This window comes from Cervus elaphus, chromosome 20, assembly GCF_910594005.1.
Source record: "Cervus elaphus chromosome 20, mCerEla1.1, whole genome shotgun sequence".
Classification (NCBI taxonomy): domain Eukaryota; kingdom Metazoa; phylum Chordata; class Mammalia; order Artiodactyla; family Cervidae; genus Cervus; species Cervus elaphus.
The window spans coordinates 45325959-45333821 of record NC_057834.1 but is presented as its reverse complement, the minus strand read 5'-3'; the positions used below and the strand labels follow the sequence as shown (position 1 = coordinate 45333821).

The following is a 7863-nucleotide window of genomic DNA, read 5'->3' as shown; positions in this document are numbered from 1 at the left end:
AGCTGCCACTTTCTAAAAAATAAATTGCATTGCTATAAATGCAAACTTCAACAATGATGTTTATTAGAAAATTTTATAAATACCCAAGCCACCTAACAAGAAACCAAAAAGTTGGCAAGAGCATTCAATTTCAGGAGAGTTCAGCCCGATAGAGCACAGTCACTGATAGAAAAGATTCTTGAGTTGAAGGGAAGTGATCCCTTTCTGTCCTGGGACATCCTGCTAACTTCAGTGGGCTGGGAAAGCAGCTGCCCATTCTAACAGATGGGATTCTCAGGTGGCGCTAGTGGTAAAGAACCCACCTGCTAATGTAGGACACGCAAGAGACATGGTTTTTTGTTTTTCTTTTTCTTTTCAAATCGAAGGTCAAGTTTAAATGTAATGACTTAAGTATTAACTATACACATGCTAGTAAGTGCTAAGACTTAAAATCTTCCGTTTCAGTTGTGTGTGACTCCAGACAGGATCCAGAGAGGAGTTCTAAAAATCTCTTCTCTGGGTTTTATGGAGACTTTCTTTACCCTCTTGTGTTAGCCTCTTAAGGCACTGCGTCAGCCTTAAAAGGGCAATGGAAAGGGTGAAGGAGACACGGTTTTGATCCCTGGTCAGGAAGATTCCCTGGAGGAAGAAATGGCAAGCCACTCCAGTGTTCTTGCCTGGGAAATTCCATGAGCAGAAGAGGCTGGAGGGCTACAGTCCATGGGATCACAAAGAGTCGGACACGACTGGCGCAGCTTAGCACACACACGTTCTGACAGACGGGCTGCTCTTGCCTCCAGATGGTGTCTGGTGTCCTGAAACACGTCAGCGCTCAGGGAGCCTTTAGAAGGTCCCAGCCCTCACTTCTGCTATTGCTCAGTGCGTAGAAATGGTTCAGTTGACAAAAGGTAGGGCTCTAGGAAAAAAGTCAGGTCACAGAGAAACAGAGGAGTATGAAATGGGACAAAGGAAGGATAAAAACAATAGAATTCTCCTACCTACAAAGTACAAAGCAATAGCTTACTTGCCTTGATAAAATGTTTGGTATTTTTTTAATTTTAACTTTGGTTGAATAAATTTTTTAATGTACTTCTTCTACAATGATGTTACCTTGAATGATTACGATAAAGGAAAGTATCATAATATGTGTGAAATGCCTGGCACGGTATCAGTCAATGAACTGTACCTGTTATACACTTCTGCTAGCATGGCAAAATTCATCCCCATTTGACCTCAAGTCAGGTACCTTCTGTGAGCTTTTTTGGTTTCATCCTATTTATAATGAAGAAATTTGACACATTTTTCTTTCTCCCACAGAATGTCAGGCCCCACAGCAACCGGAAAATAGATTCCCTTCAAGCCTTTGCTGCATCTCACATACCAATTATCACTAAGCATTGAGTTGGAGGATTGTGTGGGGGTGTGGGGAAGATAAGCTTTCATAAATAGTTGTTCCAGTTCTGTATCTTTTACCTTAACATGAACAAATGCTCAGTGACCTGTTGTCACACCCATTTCACCCTCCATCCAGGTTATACCAACTGCTAAACTGAAGAGACAGATGCTATAGGGGTTCCCCAAGTCTCAGACTCACAAGACCCAGGTCGGAAGAGATGCTAGGGAAATGAAGAGTTGGTTCAGACCATCCCTGTCCCAGGGCTGCCTGTCTCTCTTTCCTCAAACTCAGCTTCTATGTCACTGAACACAATACTTATGTTCACTTTGGATCATCATGATCCCCGATCTATGACCTTGAACTTAACCATGGTCTGTATCTGGAATACAACCACAGGTCAATGGCAGGAGGAAAACTCAAAGAGATGGTCAAAGTGTGTGCCACCAACACTGCTCTGGAGCCCTGGTCTGTTCAATATGTGGGTGAACTGAATGAACACAGAAGGATAGCACGAGGCTGTCAGATCTTTCCTAAACAGACAGGTACCCCATTTTTCAGTGGCTCAGTGGTAAAGAATCAGCCAGCAATGCAAGAGACACAGGAGATGCGGGATCGATCCCTGGGTCAGGAAGATCCCCTGGAAGTGGGCATGGCAACCCACTCCAGGATTCTTGCAAGCAGAATCCCCATAGAGAGAGGAGCCTGACGGGCTACCGTCCTGGGATCGCAAAGAGTCAGACAAGAATGAAGTGATGGCACAAGCACACCATGTTTTCAAGGATATACACATAGACTCTTCTAGTCACTTTGACAGCTTGGAAAGAGCTCTTGTGAGGCTACAGTGAAATACATAAGTGAAAGTATGAAATGCAGTGTTTAGTAACATTTTTTAAAAAATCAAATAGAACAACCCAGACCCAGAGGAAGAATTTAGAAAGTAGGGATATCAGACTTAAGTTTATTCTGAAGACAACATGCTGCCCAGCAAAGAGAAGAAAATGACATAACAATAGGATGCAGCAAAAGCACTGAGATGGACAAAAAATATATTTAAAAATTATTTATTCACTTAGTATCGTACTTTGATTTTTATCCTACAGTTTTTAGGACACAGACTAAACTGGAGAAGACCCAGAGAAGAAGTTCATCACAGTCTACAAGTTTGATGTCCTTCACTTGTGGAAAAGCCTTAAGATCAGTTTAAAGAGAAGATGAGGTGATATGGTTTGTCCAGTAGTCATGTATGCATGTGAGAGTTGGACTATAAAGAAAGCAAATGGCGAAGAATTGATGCTTTTGAAATGTGGTGTTGGAGAAGATTCTTGAGAGCCCCTTGGACTCCATGGTGATCAAACCAGTCCATCCTAAAGGAAATCAATCATGAATATTCACTAGAAGGACTGATGCGGAGGCTGAAACTCCAATATTTTGGCCACCTGATGCAAAGAACTGACTCACTGGAAAAGACCCTGATGCTGGGAAAGATTGAAAGGGGGAGGAGAAGGGGACGACAGAGGATGGTTGGATGGCATCACCGACTCAGTGGATGTGAATTTGAGTGAACTCCAGGAGTTGGTGATGGACAGGGAGGCCTGGTGTGCTGCAGTCCATGGGGTTGCAAAGAGTCAGACATGACTGAGCAACTGAAGTGAACTGAACTGAACTGAGGTGACTTTATGACAGCCTGACAGAAATTAAGACCTGCTGGCAAAGTTTTTTTACCATGAATATTTTTATACACAGATGAATGAACAATGGGAACTCAGCTGAGATGGTTTTTGGAAGGAGATAGGTCAGTGGTATCGGAACATATGTAGACAACCCAAGAGTGGCTGTTGAGGGATTGGGTGAATCAGTGGTGATGTCCACAAATGGTCATGGCCTAGGCACCTGGAAGGCAGGGGCCCCCAAGATTCCATGAACCCCTCCCCCTACTAGTTCTGTTATGGCAACTCCAGATGGTTACCTAGCATGCTGGGTCCCTCTCCTTCACTCCTGTCTTAATCTGAGCCCCACAAAGCACCTGTGGCTCTGAGCTCTGGCATCTTCAACTTCTCTTTGCGGTTGAGAACCCTCTAGTTGTTCCCAACAGTAAGTCAGGAATTCCGTTTTTGTCATCCCTCAGTGCTGATTAAACCAATATGATTTTGCTTATTTGAATCCCCCATATATTGGGTATCTCCTCCCCACCCCTGGCTTCTACCTCTTCTACCACATGTCACCATGGCAGTATGTCTTCCGTCTTTATCGGATATGAGGGCAGAACGTACCCTCATGGAAATCAACCAGGAGCTTCAGTTGCAGCTAGAAAAGTACAAGCAGGACTTCAGAGACCTCACAGAGAAATTCCTCGTATCCCAAGCTACTGCTTACTCCCTGGCCAATCATCTGCAGAAATACAGTAAGTCCTCGGGGTCATGGTCACCAAAGCAATGAATGATCACTGTCTTCCATCTAAGAAACTAAGTCTCTAATATTGGTCTCCTTTTCCCTTAGTCATTTTGAATTCCATTCTGACCACAGTGCAGGAAAGGTAGTAGTGTGGCTCTTTCGCCTTCAGTTCCTGAGGCTGGGGAAACTGAGGCACAAGGAGTGAGGCACTTTTCCAAGTTTTTAGTGATGTGTAGGGTGAGATTCGAGTTAAAATTCCAGACAGTGATTCCTGGTGCCGGCACAGGATTGCCTGTGTCTCTCAGGCACAACTAAGCTGTGTTGACTGGAATCTTTTCTGTTCTGTATCTGATCCTGCATGCCTCTTGGCTAATGAACTCCATCAGTTCGAGGTTCCCTGAAGTTCCATTGGCAAAGCCCTGTGCTATCTGCACTGGGGTAATGTGTGGTTACACACTGTGAGAAGCAGGGGATATGATTTAAAGGAGCTTAAGGATGAATCTGCTTCTCACTGAAACCATGGTCTCTGTGAGGCCATCATGACACGGACTCCCTTGTGAGAAGGAATCCATGCTTTCTGAGGTGCAGGTTCTCCTTCCTGAGTCCAAGAAAGCCATGTGACTCTGTGGCAAGAATGAAGGTGTTTCTGGTGAAATCAGACAATCTGCACTTTCCCCTCTCTCCCCACTTGAGCTGGTGAAACTTTGGTGATACAGGTTGACCAGGAGTCCAGAGACCCTGAGTCTATGCTATAAGTTGTGTGACCAACATGAAGATGATAGTAAGTGGGCGGAGATCACCAGCCCCAGTAAAAACTCAGGTTGAGTGTGAGTTGGCACTTTGCACCCACAGTCAGCCTGGAAATTGGAATCATTTTTTCCTGTTCAGTAAGAGGGGCCTGGAGTAAGGAAAGAAGTCATGACCAGGGTACATGCACAACAAGGAGATGAGAGGAATCTTGACAACTTGCGTCTGTGTCACTTTCATACAGTCATTTTCAATGAAGCGATGAGGGAGTCAATGAAAAATGACTGACACAGAGAGACGTAAGAGGTAAAGCCTCCTATTTAAGAAAGTGAAATGATGAGCTTTGGGGAAAGGACAAACTAAGTTTTATTTACCCCACTCCTTATGGTAGTCACAAAATTCTAGGAAAGACATTGTGAGGCTGGTGAAGAAGAAATGTCTCACCAGGACCCTGGTGTGGAGGTCAGGGTCACCTTTCACACCTCAGCACAGTGTGAAAGACGTGGACTCTGGGCCAGGCTTCCTGGGCTCACATCCCTGGTGGGAACCTTTCTGTGTCTCGCTTTCCTCCTCTGTCCGTGTGGTGCTCTAATAGGAACTCTTGTTTGAGTTGTAGTGAATACTGAGTAAATCTGACAAAGCTCTGACAACAGTGCCTGGCTCAGTGTGAATACACTTAGTTCATAGTTCTACTGTTCTTAATGACACAGGCTTTCTCAGGGTTTGGGCCTATCTCTTTCAGGTCCTTATGGTTTCACGTATTCCATTTCACACCAATGTGTCCAGGTGAGTTGTATACTTGAGACACCTGTTCATTACTGAGATCCCATCATGAGGGAACCAGCAGTGCTGTAGTCCTAGGAGCCTTCCCGACCCCACAGGACTCGCCACCCAGGCCCCCGCTCAGTGTCTCACCTAAGAGGCTGCAGGTCCTGGTTCAGTGGCCCAGGATTCAGGGTCAGTCTCAGGGGATGTGAATTCTAACTTTGCCAAAAGGTAGTTCATCTTGTCAAGTCGTATTCTGTGCCTAGGAACTTCTCTTTCCTCAGCTCTAAAATGGGGAGACACCTCGGTTCAGACTCTGAGGAATCAGATGTGGAAATCTCTCCATAGAGACTGGGGAAGGAGTTACATCCACCACTGAGGTGGCCCATCCTCCTCCCTTGAAGGCAGTGACCACAGCAGCAAGGCCGGCTTTCCCTGATGCAGTGTCTCTCTTTCCTCAGAGTGTAAAGCATGTAAGGACATCCTTGAATCCGTGTTGGGGGAGAAGCTGCCGGTTGAGGTGCGGAGTCCAGCAGAGAAGCAGGCAGAGAAGCCAACACTTGATGAAAGGTTGAGGTAAGGAGGGCAGGGATATTCATCACAGGCACAGGGCAGAATGTGATAAAATTGGTGGAGAACACCAGTTGGTGAATTATGGACTCCAGTTGTTATTCAGGAAGTAATTTACTTTGCTTTTAAATAAACTACTGACTTGAATCCCATCATGAAATTCACTACATTCAAGTGAACCAGTGGCACTTAGCTCATTGACAATGTTGTGCCATCGGTACCTTATTTGCCTTTCGATCACAACCGCCTCCTGACTGACTACATCCTGGAATGCTTTCTTGACCCTGTCATTCTTACTTTCTTCCCAATTCACACCAGCTGTATGTGTCGACACTCTATATCTGGCTGTGTGTCATTCACTGGACAATACTTTTTGTTGTCACATTAAAAATACAGAAAATATTTTGTGTATTTTTTAATGAAAATGGGTATGGCCGAGTGAAGAACTGAAGAGACATCTGACTATGACCCCATGGACTGTAGCCCACCAGGCTCCTCTGTCCATGAAGTTTCCAGGCAAGAATACTGAAATGGGTTGCCATTTCCTTCTCCAGTGAATGTTCCCGACTCAGGGATCAAACCTGCATCTCTTGTGTTTCTGAATTGTCAGTCCGGTTCTTTACGAGCAGAGCCACCAGGGAAGACATTAGGTTACCTTTACAGAAGGACAAGATGAATGGAATGTCATGGAATCTCAGAGGAGTACTGAGTACTGTCTGATACAGAGGAAACCGTTGTTTACCTTCTTTCTCTTTGACATAGGCCAGTCATCAGATATGGAGTAGGAAATGGCAACCCACTCCAGTATTCTTGCCAGGATAAGCCAATGGGCAGAAGAAACTGGTGCACTATACTCCATTTGATCGCAAGAATCCGACACGACTGAGTGACTGAACCAGTCATCAGATATGTGCCAGAATTCTATTTCGAGGTCTCCTTATGGATGTTCTCACAGAAATCCCTAACCGTCTTTCATCTAACTCTTTGCCTTTCACAATTGTGTCTTCTCTTCCACCTAGGACGTGTGACATCCTCATTCGAAGTCAGGCACGAGAGCTGACCCAGCTACGGCAGACACTAAGGGATGGGAAAGATGACTCTGTCCTGCTCAAGCAGCACCTCAAGGACATCCTCACCCACAATGACCTGGACAACCACCAGGGGCAGGGCTTCCGAGAGAGCCTGTCTGAGGGATACCGCCTGGCAGAGCGCCTTGCCTGCAAGTTCAGCCCAGGTGAGGGGGCCACAGACCCTGAGAGCACTGATCCTCCCCTAGGTCCCCAGGTGATAAGATGAACACTTCCACTGGGAATGTTTATCAGCTTTCCTGTTTCATATCCTATTTGGGGCTATGTAGGAGCAGGATTGTCTTAGGAAAAGGACAGAGGAGAAATGCACAGGGTGGAAGTCAGTGTATCCCAACGGTCTGCTTCCTCCCTGATGGACCATGGCCACTGGGGAAGGAGGCAACATCCAGCCAGTATTAAAGCACAGAAAGGAGGAGGTGACAGGCAGCTTTTTAGAGTGAATAGAGCCCTCGATGAAGCTTGGAAGTTCCCAGGTTCCATGCTGAGGGCTGTGTTTATAACTGTGTGAGAATGATTGCTTTTCCTTATGTTAGTAACTGTTCTCATCTGTAAAATGGATTGAATAATCTGTTGATGGTAGCTATAGTGATGAAATTTGGGAATATTTACAAATACACTGCAGAAAAGAGAAAGCCCTTCACTTTGTGGTGTTGGATAAGCTACTTGATAGAGTTGGACTTGGTGTTGGGAAAATGGTTTAAACTGGAGCACTCACTTTCCATAGGGAGTTTCCCAGATAACACACAAAGGCGACCTTGAAGAGCCAGGATGTTCCCAGGTGGAGGAATGTGGGATGTGGTTGTTCTCCTTAGAGCAAGGACAGCATCTTGTGAGACCTGAGAAGGTTTATAGAGGCTGTGTCTTTGGCAGAATTTGTGGCAGGATGGATGATACATTTGTAGAAGTGGAGATGGGAGGTGGACAATG

At 45.4% G+C, this 7863-nt stretch overlaps 1 non-coding gene across 1 annotated transcript; it reads right to left on the bottom strand.

Annotated features, from left to right (window-relative positions):
* Positions 1 to 446: 446 nt before the first annotated feature.
* On the bottom strand, positions 447 to 569 carry LOC122678582. Its single transcript, XR_006336235.1, has one exon. It is a non-coding gene; the product is annotated as a small nucleolar RNA SNORA26 (small nucleolar RNA).
* Positions 570 to 7863: the final 7294 nt, after the last annotated feature.